This window comes from Poeciliopsis prolifica, unplaced genomic scaffold (genome assembly GCF_027474105.1).
Source record: "Poeciliopsis prolifica strain line A6 unplaced genomic scaffold, Auburn_PproV2 SCAFFOLD007, whole genome shotgun sequence".
Classification (NCBI taxonomy): Eukaryota; Metazoa; Chordata; class Actinopteri; order Cyprinodontiformes; family Poeciliidae; genus Poeciliopsis; species Poeciliopsis prolifica.
In genome coordinates this window covers 5,757,222-5,772,104 of record NW_026562382.1, presented here as the reverse complement: position 1 = coordinate 5,772,104, position 14,883 = coordinate 5,757,222, and the positions used below count along the sequence as shown (strand labels likewise).

Here is a 14,883-nt window from a genome sequence, read left to right as displayed (position 1 = left end):
CATCTTGTATGACAAGGCAATTTTCCAGAGCTAGTCTTGTGTGCAAAAAGTGTTATGTGTCAGTGTGGAAGACAGAAGTGTGTTTCTCCATTCTACATTCCTGTGCTCTTTTCCTGTGTGTGAGTTGAGTGTGTCCACAAGTTGCGACAGTTCATATTTTATCTCTCGTCCCATGGGACATTGCTGAGATTTGCCCAGAACCAATGCAAAGTGACAGCTGGGAGAATGATTCCATTAGAACTGGTGTGGTCCAGCCTCCGTGTTTTATAGCCAGCATGTGATCAGGGCTGGAGAGATTAATAACAGCAGGGTCAAAATGAGATCTGGTGAGGCTTGGTGTCATGTCTGACACAATCACATTAGAGAAAAAAAAACAAAATTGTCCTTGATGGGACTGGATTACATATGCACAGAGTACCTGGAAGGGCAAAGTGTCTTTCAAACAAAATGACTCCAAAAGTGTTAACTCGGAAATCTGTAAAGGCCCGTATGACCTTGATTGTATCTTACAGTTTTTCTTTGTCCCGACAGCAACGCCGAGCCAGATTTCTGACTTGCTAAAAAAAAATGGTTTGCATAGAAGACACTTGCAGTCTATTTTTCGTTCACAGTCACAATGATGTTATCTGCCTCCATAACCTCCAAGTTTCAGAAAACCCTCTTAGTAAACCTCAGTTTATCTCAATCACGGGACTTAAGAACTTGATAGTTGACGCTGAACGTCAATTACATTAAAGAAGACTCCAAAAAAGTTTTTATAGAAGAACCTAATAAGCAATTTGATGATTGTTAATGGAAAACAACCACAAAAATTTGATAGCCTTGCCCAGACAAGGGAGACTGACACAACCTCCCAAAGGAAGGCCTGATGGGAAAGCAAGGAGAGCCTCCCGATTAAGCCTTGGCATTCAGGAATTGACTGGGTTCAACCTGAAAAACTATTAGGCTGCCCACGTTACACAGGTCCACCAACTGATGGTGGACATGTGCATTAAGGTAAGATTCAATTTGAGGGATGGTTCAAGTAAACCCAGGGGCCTGGCCATAAATGTTGATTGCCAATGTCATAATCTGGGTCAAGAGAAAATAATCTCATTGGTGGGAAAGAAGCCAGAGATACTATTTAAGAGCTACTAGCTAGAGTATGGATTTACCTCCACACAGAGCTTGGCCAACCCATCACACAGACTGGAGCTGGACTTTCAGGAAGAGCAGCGTTGGACGAATGTGTGTTTATCCATTAGCTTCCAGCTGAGCACCTCAGTGTTGGATTCCGTCCTCGCAAAGGAGAGGAGAGGAGAGTCACCTCCTTCAGTTTTTGAGATGTGAAGTGGACGGTTTTGAGTGTTGTGTGTGCTTATGCACCAGCAGTTCAGACAGCCCCGCCTTCAATGTTGCTGGATTGTTGTGTTTGTCATCGGATGTCCATAACACTTTGATAAAGCACAAGGCTGTTCAAAGATGTAATTGATTGTGTTTTTTCTCTTAGATAAAACTCTTTTGATAAAATAACTTAACAATTAGGGCAAATTCTTCAAGGTAAAAGAGTCTCTCTTGCAACTGAGAAAATGTTTGAGCAAAAAAAAAAAAATACTAAATGAGAAAGTCACATTTTTGCAGATGCTGAGTTCCATTGAGGTAATGAAATGCCACAGATTATATTGTGCGAGGATAATGTTTGTGATCAGTCCCATTAAAGATGTGCTCACATTTCCCACCCAATAAAGGCTACAATCCCAGAACTGAAAATGATGAAAAGCCTTTCTGAAACAATGTAAAAGGAACCAATGAAACTGATTTTATGTTTGTCAGCTGTCTGCAGTGGGTATTTGGCAAGCTTTTTCAGACTATTTTAATTGTAAATATATAGAGCACTAATTTAACTTGGCTAATAAACACAAAAATTAAAGAATACTTGATCTATTGATGTTAGATCTAGTATTCAAAACGAATTGCTAAAGATTATAAGCTCTGAGCTCGTAAACGTACTGCAGTCTAGGTATATATTTTCAGCCTTTTGTGTTAATGTGCAAGTAGCTACATCTTATTTAGCAAAAAGCATTGTTTGTCTATCTTACAACAATGTTTGAATACAGAAATTGATATTTCAAAGCCCATTTGTTTTTGGTTGAAACTTCTGATAAAATGTATTCATGATAAACCTGGATTAAGTGTTCTGTCAGATGAAGAGTAAAGGCAAATCACTAACAAAAAAAATATATTTTATTTAAGTTAGAGGCTCTAAAAATGTTCTCAAGCTATTATCATATTTCAAATCTTTCCATGTGTATGTACATAACAAAACAACTTATTACTGGTGAAAGTGTAAGGAGATTATACATTATTTGGAAACTCTGATTCTCTGTTGTCATTCAACTATTTGCTTTTATAGTGTTTGTATTGTGATGAGGAGTGCTCTATAAGTGCCTTGAAGAGGTCAGATAATGACTGGCTATATTTATCACTATGTAGGTAGGGGTACCATCAGCTGGAGCCACTTGAATTGAAATCTTCTGCATGGAGTGTCATTAGTGTTATTAGTGATTCCCTTTTGCACTTGTACCTCTAGCACTTGCTTAAATTCTGCAGCAGTGAAACATATTTACAATAAATAAAGTATTTTTAGAATTTATAGTAGTTAAAGCAGATTTTTTTTTTCAAATGGCTGTTCAGATAAAAAAATTATATAAATAGGACTATACATTTCTGCTTGTGCATACTCTTTTCCTGCACTCGTCTAGTTTAATCCATTTTTAGGTTCTTAATCCAAAGTCTCAATATTTTTATTGGTTTGAATTACTACAATGGTTAATAAAAGTATAAGAAAAATTTAATTCTTTCAATTCTAGATCACAGTTACAAACTTTATTAATAATTACCCTTGGCTCATAAGTTGTTAATAGTCAAACCAAAGCCATTGTTGCACAACACTGTAGTTAATAAGCAACGTTTTGTATTCACTATATTCTTGTCTTGATGTCAATCAACGAAACAAAAAGGAAGAAAACACAACTCTGTTCCACATGCACGTGATTATGTGTGAACGCATCTGAATGCTGATAATGAATTTGCACTCAACCCATCCCATAACCTCTTCTGCAAGATGGCCACAAATCACTGACCTGCTCCCACTGCTCTGATCTTTTGTGCTTAGGAACTTCCCTCCCATTCACTCTGCACTCCACACGCGTGTGTTATTAAAACATGCTCAGTTGGGTTAGTGTGTAATTGGAGATTTTTAAACTTGGAGCCAATTTGCCTGAAATAGCTCCCCGGCTCCCGCATCACAATGATTATTTCTAAACAAACCATGTTTAATCGACTGCATGCTTCTGCAGCTCTCTCCATCTGGAGGATGCTGTGTGACAGCTTCCCTTAAATTACAAATATCAATCTGCCACAGTGGGAGCTCAGCTGCCAGTGGCCTCAAGGGGGTCCACGTCAAGGCAACCAGCCTTCAAAACAAAGCCATCAAAAAAAAAAAAAAAAGAAACAATTCTTGGCTTTCAAGACGCTTTGGCTCCTAATCCGTCACCTGATCACAGTTCTGCTAATCTGACCAAATACAAAATAATTAAATTATGATTTAAAGGCACAAAAAAGATCTTGCGATAAAAAAATACACAGCACAGCTTCATAGATCTGGTTTCTGTATGAAGGCTGACCTGAAGTTGGCCCAGAGAGTCCTTCTGGGTCAGCTCTGTGTGGCTCCACCCAGTTCTTCCCCTGCGGCAGGGACCGACAGACGTTAGCACCGAGGGCTCCCAATCTGCCGTGTGATCAGGGACTCTCTCTGAGCGAGTTCTTTCCTCATCACCGGCTGTCTGCCCACGGGGAATACCAGCATTCACACTCCAACCACCCGCTTATTGATAAACCTCACTGCAGGACTGCTTTCTCCTCCTTGGGAAAGCAATGGGTCTGCAGGGTGGCCTAATTCAATCAATGTTAGTAAGGGGGACGCACGTTGTCCATCAATTTGGTAGCTCTAGTTCTGGGCACATCTGCCTTATATTCCATGAAATGAATTGACCAACAACAATGGCCCCACTTAGCATCGGTAGTCCCCAGTTACCCTTTGCAAGCTCCATCACAGTAGCCAGTTAAAGACATTTTGATATGTACTCAGGATCATGCACATTCAGAGATATTGTGCAACAGTAATCACAGAAAAGCATTGGAGTCAATTATTGGGTTCACAGAAGCTGTCACAGCTCCCCCAGAGTTAATTTGATTTCCTCTTGGGCGGTGTATCAGTTCCCCAGCTGTGTTTATAGCACACACGGTGTGCAGTCTGCACACACTATCAGACATTATGTCTTTAACCCTGTGGAATCCACGCTGCATCACAAAAACTAAATGCTTTAATTGAAGAAAGTTGTGAGAAGCAGGAGGGAGGCATTCAGGTCTGGAAATGCTGCCAATATGGCTTTTACTGATGCAATGATGTCTACTCTTCTTAATACACAACAGTCGCATATTACACTGTACTTATTGTGCTGTTTAACAGAATGCCGATGACCATTTAGTGCCAAAACAGCCCTTACCTATTGAGGCATGGACTCCATTAGAACTCAGAAAGTGTATTGTGGAATCTGGCACCAAATGTTTACAGCAGATCCTTTCAGAGTTTAAAGTTGTAGATGAGTTGAGGCCTCCATGGATGAGACTTGGTTACTCGTCACAGATGTGATTGAGATCTCAAAGATTTATACTTCCTCTTGTACTCCCTAAAGGAGTGAGTGATATCATCTAAGACCGTGTTGTCGTGTTATTCCCTCACCAAAAACATGCATGGAATGTTGCTTTGATTCTTTCATGCATGTTTGAGAAATCCTTGATTCTCCCATCCTTGAATCATCCTTGAGTTACTCAGGGTGTCAAAATAATTGTTCATACAAAACACCACCAGTTTCCACACAGTTCCTCCTTGAAGGGGCAATCTCCAGGTGAGCTTCTGCCCCACAGACCAGCCCTTCCTCACAGTTTCCCCCCCTCAGCTCCTCCAGACTAGAGGCAGCAGCAATTAGCTGCGAATCTGCTGGGCTTATTATACAAACTACTTCTCAGTCCAAAGAACGGTTGTAAGAATTATACGATTAATCATGACAATATCATTAACTTCTGCAATTAGGGAAATACCAGTAAATAGAGGATAATTTTTTAAAAAAGTAATGATTTAGATGTTGCTTCCTTTTTTGGTAGAACTTTTGGCAAACTAACAGTACAAGTGTTATAGTCCTTTGTGGAAGTATGTCTGGTTCATTCGTTTGTGCAACTATTTTTTTATAATTGCTAATACAAAGCTAAGCCACCTTGAGCTTCTACTTTCCTGTTAGCTTTATGATGATTTTCCTGATGGACAAATAGAGAATCATTCTTTACTAAAATAAATTAGATTTCATAACAAACATGTATGTGATGCATACAAAACCTACTTTTACAGAGTAAAAAAAATGGTTCATGCAAATGGATTCCTGTACAATTTCTGTCTTTCTACTAATTGTGCTGAATATTTTTCTCAATTGATCACCCAGAACAGCAAGGTAGGTTGCCATGGGTTCCTTTTCTTCTGCTCCAATTGTCAGCTTCAGTCTGGCTCCACCATGTACCTTTGCTATTATTTGCCACATTAATCTTCAATGTCTTTACAGCTAAATGGTAGAGTAACAGAGGGGGTACACTGGTTTGTTTTGTTGCCTCACTAATTAGTAGCCAACTCAGCCACCAGGGGATTAACGTCATCCTGGTTTAATTTGTACCACAGCGTGGTACAAATGGACTCTTGCTTGGCTTGGGACTTTGGTACAGAACACATCTGTGAAGCAAATATTTACATAAGCCTTAGCCCATCTTGTTATGGACGTTTACCATTTTACTGTTGTGGCTTTTCTGACCTTCTTACATTGCTCCCACACATCCGTCATAGCATTAGCACGTACCCATCAAGTCTCCCGTATTAGTCAGGAAACTGACATATTTCAACCCTCTTTCCTGACATCCTACTGTATTATTAATTTCATGTAAATCTCCGATATAATAATAATGATAAACATCCCTGTCCTTCTCCAAACTGAAATCTTTCACTAGCCTCAGGAGAACTGCCACCAAGGTCGCGGCAGGGGCCGACAGCAGGAACAAACAAGGTTTTCCACCAAAAGTGGTGCTCTGAAAAACACAGATCACATGCTGAGGACCGCAATCAACCAGAAAGAGTGTGTCATTGAGTTGTTTTTGATATTTTTCTGTTTTTTAAGACAAATTATGCAAACACCAATAAATTCACATAGATTCACGTCCAAGGCTAAATCACATGCAATTTTTGCATAAACGACTTTGTTTCACTCAAGGGAATAGATATGGTTGAATATATAAAATAAATAAATGTGGTTCAGTTTCCTTTTGTGTTTTCATTTAGGCTCTATTATGGGGCTTGAGTAATTAAGAATGTCCACAACATTTGAGTGTTAACACAGGTAGGCTTTTCAGAGTATGAGCACCTAATTGTAGTTTGTAAGTGGTTGACGTAGTTATATTAAATTTCTTGTAAATCTTAAAATGTAAAGGATACTGGACCTCGATCGGGCTTGGTGGAACGGCGGGAAAATGTCCCTTATTTTTAAATCCAAAACTTGGCAAGCATGTATTAGTGCAGCTAGTATGTGGCATCATTTGTCAGTCATTTTTTTCTCTGAAGTATCTCTGAAGATTTTTTAAGCTTGCCCTTTTGACAAAAGACAGTATTCATTTTTCTCTCGATGTAATCGTCATGTTAGCATAGTTTATAACTTCCAGCTGTAGGTCATAATTTTGGTCGGGTGAGCGGCTGCAGGGACAGGAGGAGGGACTGTTATTGCAGTACTGCTGCTGGAAGAAGTGATACAATTCGGAAAATGAGAATGGGTCAGTTTGTATCAGTTTCAACACAAAACTGTACTCTTGAATAATTAACTCTTTCAAGTGTCTTTGAATTGAAATGTTGATTAATTTCAGAACCGCAGCATGTTGTACATAGTTTACAGGACGAGAATGTATGTTGTGATATGATATTCCGTTATGAGCATTAAAGACATCAAAGTGAGCCCTCTGTGTAATCTTAAGTTACCTAAATTAGATTACAAGCTCACATTTTATTTTTAGAGAATCAACATAATTTCTTCCATATAGTCCATTTTCACAAATGACCCGTCAATGAATTCTGAGTGCACAATGTTGTAACAGAGGAAAAAAAAAAAAACGTGATCTTGTACCAAAAACAATCATGTACACAAGTCAGGCCTCACATCAAGACCTCCAACATGTGAAGCAAATAGAAATGGTCATTTCATCATGATATATTTTGCAGCCAGCAAGCACTTAGTCCTCAAAGTTGATGTAAGAAGTAGGTGAAACAGGAATTCTGAAGCGGGCTTTGTGGGGACCAAATACTGCATATTTCATATGGACTGCTCAGTCAGCAGAGTTCAGTGTCCATCAACAACAACTAGTTTGAACTCCTTCCCTCGGGTCACAAAAGCACATTAGTGAAAAGCAATAGGATAAAAAAAAAACTAATTTATTTCCTATACAACTAGGCTTTTAAATCAAGAATATACTATTGTTATTCTCCTGATTTCACTGGAAATCCAAATTGTTTAATGAACGTTGATATTTTGGATGAAACCTAGTTCTAAACAAAGTTTTCCAGTAAGGGTCAAAACACAGAAAAGTCCAAGAGGAAATTTTACATGGAATATTGTCTGCCACAGAGACAGAAATGGTTCAACAAATTCCTGACATCTCGATTCCATCACATCTGAGGAAGGTGGCTAATAAACACCCAGGACTGAAGAGGCCTAACATGATGCTGCTAAATACCCCAGGTCACTTTCAGGGCTCTAATGAAGTTCAACCCTCTACAGGTCAGGTCTTCCTGTCAGCCAAAGTGGGACAAAACACACCATTAAGCAGGTAATCATAACATGTTACTTCATAAAAAGGATTTTTTTTTTTTTTTTTTTTTTTTTTTTGGCGATCAGCATCAGACACTCGCATGTTTTAATCTCGGTCGTGCAGCTCAAGCATTTTAGAGTCGGATTCACGGCAGAGTTACCGCAGCACCAACTCCACAAAATGAGGCCAGACTCGAACAAAGGAGTTGTCTGTTTGAGCACCACGGACAGTTCCTGTCATCATCCTTCTGACTAGGCGCTGCCGGCGGGAGCGACGAGCTGCCAGTTATCTGCCGCACTTTGCAACATCAGACACAAGCGACTTTGCGAATTCATTAACGACGGGCTCTGAGCTCCGAGCAAAGAAAAAACAAAAAAAAACCCCGCACTGATCATGTTTTAGAGAAAGAAGACATTTTTCACTCAGGTTCTTTAAAAGCTGTTAACGAAGCTGGATGAAGACGTGGCTCACCTCTAAGTGGCCCCTGAAAGCGCAATTAGTTGTAGGCCTATGACAAGATTATAAGAAAGGGGGGGTCGGGGAGAAGGGGAGGGATTGGGGGGGAAGCTGCCAGGTACGATTAACCGGGTTTATGTCCGAGCTGGGTGTCTGCTAACATTCACAGTTGTGGTCGAGTTTGACTTTTAAACAATGTGAACGGCCTTGGCAAACCTATATAAGAGAGAGGCAGCGAGAGACTTAACTCGTGCGTGTTGGCTCGTTCAAAGCACACATGCTCGCTGACGGGCAGACCACCCGCAATCTCTCTGACTGAACCGGGCTTGAACAAACGCAGCCTTAGAAACAACGATAAATGCGGGACATCAGCAGCAGAACACACAATCCCCTGTCCATCGCTCCGATTCCTGCGTCATGCGTCGGTATCCCTCCGGTTCCACCCAACGGACCGCCTCGCCGCCATCCTCGGGGGGGGGGGGGGGGGGGTAGATCGGAATGAGCCCTGATCGGCTGCTCCAACATGGTCACATTCCTGTTTTCCCTTTCATTCCCCTCAGGACAGAAATCTGTACGACTTTTTAGGTTATTTGAAACAAGTGACGCAAAGCCTCATCCAGTCCTTTCAAACTGCATCACAAACACGCACACAGCTCAAGTTTTAATGCGTGTGCGTTATTACGAGTCTGCTTTGTTGCCGAACCTGCAGCTCGTATAAAAGGATGGATTGTGTGTATTAATAAGGCTTGCCTTCGGGAAGAGCTTCCGTTTCGCTTACACCTTTATCTAAATCCTCTCCTGAGTGAGCTCCAGTGAACCCGGCGGCTCCGTGCATGTACGAGACACTGCACTGCAGAGGGCTCCTCCGGAATCTCCATGATTGAGCTCGAAACAGTGGCCGAAATTTCACTCGAAAAATAATCCAATTCTCCGATCATTTGTGGCAACCTACAGGTATTGGCGCTGATATTATCTGCCAGGTGCTGAAGTTCTCCTCCAAGCGTCAGGCTTATTGCGTTCCCTGCACCTCGTTTTGTTTTTGTACCAACTTCGGTTGTCCGAGAGAAACCCCAGAGTGAGACAGGAGAAATGCGTCGCCTGAAATAATCATAGAGGTAGTTGTTTCTTTTTCTTGAACTGACGTTTGAAAACTTTGCCAAATTGCACCATAACACGTAAGCAAGCCCAGAGGAGGAAGAAGCAAAACTGGCCTACCTTCAGTTCGGTTCCAAAATGGTACGACGCCGAGTGTCAGTCAGCGGGGAAAGCTCTGGACATCACAACTCCCGGTTAGTGGAGGAAAAAACCGTGCGCGTACAGCGGCTGCAAGCTGGAGGTGATCTGTGTTTCTGCGAGGTCACCCATTCAGCCAATCACCCGACTGTAATTTAAACAAGAATAAAGGTTTGTGTATGCTTCTGTCCCCCCTTTTTCTTTCTTTCTTTTTTTTTTTTTTTTTTTTTTTTTTTTGGAGGAAAATAAAAGTCCACTGGGCGCTTTCTGGCGCAGATGTCACTTTGCGCTCTTGGAGATAAACGTACAGACCGAGAGAAGAAAAAAAAAAGATTTTTCTAGAACCTAAGAAAACATCACCCTCTTTCTTTTTTCAAAAGACAACAAAAAATATCTAATAGCTGACTTTTAAGCCAAATTAGATATCCACTCTTGTGTGCTTCCTGAATACACTCGTTGGTGCGATCCCCGTGGACACGATAGAGTGGGGGGTGGAGGAGGGGGGGGAGAAAAAGAGAAATGTATGGATATAATCGCCAGATCCAATGTGTGTGTGTGGGGGGGGGGCGGGGGAGGGGGGGTTCCCTCCACAGCTCCAGTGCTCACGATGAGAGCCGTCTCTCCCCGGTCCTAGTGCACCACACACCGTCCCTGCTGGCTCTAACGCACGCCGCCGCTGCACCTGCAATCTGTCATCCTCATCGATTAAGCAGTGAAATGGACGAGGGGAAAAGAAATTCCAGTAGACATCTATAACTCAACTCAAAGCCCCGACGCGGAACGGAGAGCGGATGGACGGTGCAGAGCTGGTCCTCACTTGTTGTTGGTAGGACGGAGAAGATTGAAAAGCGAGAGAACGAGGGGACAGGGAGAGAGAGAGAGAGAGAGAGAGAGAGAGAGAGAGAGAGAGGGGGGGGGGAGGGAGGAAAGCAAAACGGAGAAAGGGAGAGAGAGTGGGGTTTAAAACAGGGGCGGAGCTAGACACAAAGCAAGATTTTGATTTATTTAATTTTTTTCAGTTTTATTCTCAAAACGCATCTCAATGATTTGGAGTTATATTAAATAGTTTACGTATTTTGGTGCCACAAACTCGTTTTACTCAGTTAATTCTTTTAATCTATGTGCACACGACAATTCTGCTTCTCAAAATTTTAACTATGTTAGACACTTAAAAGGAGATTTTCATTACAAAAAGAAGTCCAAGGTTGTGGTCATATGTTTTTTTTTTTTAAAAAAAGATGGATGTTCATAGAGTGATTCGTCTAAGCATAGGGAAGATGAGTTGAAAGGAAAAAGTTTATTTATGGGGAGCAGGATGGAATAAGCCTTGAGAAAATAAACAATTCAAACTAAAAAAAGAAGAAGGTTTTCTGTGAAATATGGGGGTCATATTTGTTATTGGCAAAAACTCAACTCTAGAGCAAACATTGTTTGAAAAATAAGAACTTTAATAAAATGAAAAACTAACAGAGATGGTAGCAGAATGAATCATGGAAACACGTAGATAGGTTGACGTAAGGATAAACCGATGTGCCCATATACTGAGGAAGGGGTGGAAGTGACAAAGCAATCGGGAGAATTAAACATCCATAACTGAAAACACCTCATGGATCATGACAATTATCTATATCCAAAGTATTGTCAATATGAAACTCAAGTAAAGTGAATCTGATTCAGCCAGTCAACGTCTTTTTGTAAAGTCAATTGTGAAATTTTCCATCTGACATTATTTGGTTGTGAACTACTAAAATAGTTAGATTGTTATCGGATAATCATTTAAAGATGGCAGATTTTATCAATTTTTAGTTTAGCTGCGTGAACTCAGTTTTGGATCCCAACAGTCTTTGTGATTTCAGGCACATTTTCTGTTACAGGTAGATGTGGAAAAGCCCACATATCACTTTGAGTCTACGTCTTTTAGTCATGAATACCACAACAGTGAGTTACACGCAGCTGCAAGTGCACACAAAGTATGTTCAACTGAAACTGAAAGACCGCTGTGTTTTGGACTGACAACACAGGACATCTGGATCTGTGGAGAAAATACCTCCAATCATGAGGCAGTATAGAAGTCAGTTACCATGGAGACTCGGTTTGCAGGCTGGTGGGCAGTAACCAAAGAGTTACTCAAATTTTCTTTTGGGGGGGGTTCCCGTTTTCATTTTGCACTTCATGGGTTGTAGACAGCACTGTTCACCTCCTAAGTGTTGCTTAAACTCCTAACGTAAGAAATGAGGCACTGCTTAATCAATCATGTCTTAACACGAGAATTATTTAAAAGCTCTAAGTTATAGCTAAAGGTCATGTCTATAATATGTAGTTAATTACACATTTTTCATCTGGATTAGGCAAAGATACTGACACGGATTTCATTTAGGGATGTCAGAGTAAATGGGATGAATTGAAATGCAGTTAGTAACCCTCAGATTATAATTTCCTTCCTCTAGACAATGCAGTTTTGTGCATTTTGTGATGGAAGATTTAAAAAGAAACAAAAAATACACTGAATTTATTCTGGCAACACCCTACGGAGGTAGTTCAGATTTCTTTATTATTATTGTTATTTGTAATGCTTCAACTACATTGATGTGTTTATGCGTCACCATAAGGACACATGGCTTACCTTGTCAAATCTTATCAGAGTCTGTGTTCTCTATAAAATAGATGAGGAAAACGAGAGCTACCTTGTATAACCACTCTCGCCAAGGGCCCAGGAAACTAGTCACAGACGTTTCTGCCTCCACAGTTTTTCTTTCAGAGTGTGAGTGGGTACCTGACCATCATTCCGCCTGCAGAAAATATACAGGCTGACTGATATGACATAAATCCTCCTCTTCGTTCATCCTAGGAAAAAAAAACAACTCTCACTCGCTCACTTCTTTCGTATTAGGTGGATAAATGGTCCATGAGTGATGCCATAGAAACTAAGAGGAGGAGATCACATGACTCAATCACATCTCACTCCCACACTTCTTCTTCTCTCTTATTTATTTATTATTTATTTATTTACTTATTAGCAGCAGCTGCATTGTTCAGCATCTCTCTCTCTCTGTCTGTGACAAAATGCTCACATTCGGAAATGTTTCATGCTTTTAAAACCGGGATAATCTCTACTTTAATAAGTAGAGATTATCTTGATTTAGAATCATTTCCCAATTTCTACCATCGTAAGAGAAAAACTCTTCAGTTAGATGCGATCAGATAAAGAAACAATTATGTGTTAGCTTAAATTGAAAACTGTAGGGCAAAATTAGATCTAGGCCACACAAGAACAGTGGCAGCAGTTGATTTGTGAGTTTGCGCCACTGATGGTGTTAATAAATGGATTCTATCTGAATTGGAGTTTTTTTTTTTTTTTAAGGGAACATGAAATGTTTTATGTTTGAGTTCAGACGGTGTGAATCTTCCAGTGATTCTTCAAAAAACTAAGTTGTACTTGCACTGATGATTTATCAGTTGAAAGTGTGAATCTTCGTGTTGACATTAGAGCCTTACACTGCCATTTGCATGTGTATCTCTAATAAATTAGACAATCAAAACTCATATAAAGTCACTTGATTAAAGTTTTTTCATTGACATGCCTGAAGTTTGGGGTTTTATGTTAGCTGTAATAAAGGAAGTATTTGAACAGTGTGGTGAAGCTTTGCCTTCAGCCTCGGTCCATGTCTTGTGCTTCCTCTCAACCCTTTAAATTGGCTTTGCTTTACAATCCTCTCATGGTTGCAATTATCCATATTGTTTGAACACCCCTTTTAAACTGTTTTTCTTTCCACAGGTTTTTCTAATCATTTGCTACGATACATCACTCTGTGAACAGCCAGTTTCTTCAGTAATAATCTTTGTTTTTTTTCTCATGGATGGTGCAATGACTGTCTGCTGGAGATCTGTCAAGTCAGAATTATGCTCTGTGAGTTCTGTAACAATTACATAGCATTTTATTTCCTTTCAAAATGTAATGTTTCAAACTTCCTAATAATCTGAATTTGAGGTTTTTGTCAGCTGCAAACGCAGAAACAATCCCATCATAGCATTTTTGTTCTTTACCTTTTCCACTACGTCTAATATGTTGGAACAATTATGGGAAATGTTGGTCATTTTAGTTCTAACAATAGCCAGCCTCCATTTACAAGATGTTTTCACCTGTTAAAAAGTTGTTCCTCTCCACTGTTGCCACATTCTTGTCCAGGAAGAGACATGACTGCAGTATCAATGACTTACTAAACGAAATCAACTGTGTTATTTCAGACAGATTACACGTTTGACACAAATTGTCGGTACTGCACCATTAGGATTGAACTAGGCTATGTCTAATGCAAACACGTCTTATGTTTCATCACTTATACATGTGAATAATAAGTAATAAAGGAAGCCTGTCTTTTCACCTGATTTCTTCCAGTAATGGTTCACAGAGGGTGAAAGATAAAAGACGGCCTCAACCGAAAACCCCAAATAAATCACTCTGTTGGAAAGGGAGGATGGTGCTGCTGCCGAGCTGCAAAAAAAAAAAAAGCACAAGAATCAATTTTAGAGTTCCCATGGAGTTTGTTCTTTTTGTACAAGTGGGGGTTTGTTTCTCCAGGTGAAAAGGCTTCCTTCACAGTAACGTCCAATTATTTGGTGATGTTTTGTTTAGGATTTAATGTAAATAACCGGTCTGTGTAGGCTTTTCCCCACCTCCGGTCACCCTATACAAACTTGAATGGCATAAAATGGGTATAAGAAACAAGAATCTGACACCTTTATTTTTTATTGAAACTCAGAAAAGTAGCCGACTCAGGTGTGTTAAAAAAAATCCAACACTTCCGACCTGAAGGGCAAAGGTCTAAAACTGACTGGATATTTATACAAATATATTAAAATCCAAAACTCACTATCCTTATACACAACCATCTACTTGTTGTATACAGTGATCAGTTTTGTAAGCTTTGTAAATTTAGAAAGTTAAATACAGGTGGATGTCAATAAATTGGAATGTTTTGAAATCATTATTTCATCACTTGGAATAAAAAAAAGTAGAGATTTATTTCTCACACAGAATCATATAACATTTATTTATTTCATTTAATTTGAACATAGCCCCTAATAGGTCCTTAAGTCCAGAGACCTTCTGTGAATCCCACGGTTTTGATCTCAGGTCCAATGGTTGATGGACTAATTTGGATGCATATATTTTGTTCAACGACGACGTATGTGTTTATTCTGATGTGTGAGCTTGCCACTTCTTTTGTGTTCTGAATTGTATCACACACATATACATATTTT

At 39.9% G+C, this 14,883-nt stretch overlaps 1 protein-coding gene across 5 annotated transcripts in view; it reads right to left on the bottom strand.

Annotated features, from left to right (window-relative positions):
• il1rapl1a (interleukin 1 receptor accessory protein-like 1a) overlaps positions 1-9,815 on the bottom strand; it is a 188,448-nt gene extending 178,633 nt beyond the window's left edge. For all 5 annotated transcript variants that reach the window (XM_055031848.1, XM_055031851.1, XM_055031849.1 and 2 more), the window contains exon 1: positions 9,604-9,815. The gene's annotated coding sequence lies outside the window, so the exon portion shown is untranslated. The remainder of the gene's footprint in view (positions 1-9,603) is intronic.
• Positions 9,816-14,883: the final 5,068 nt, after the last annotated feature.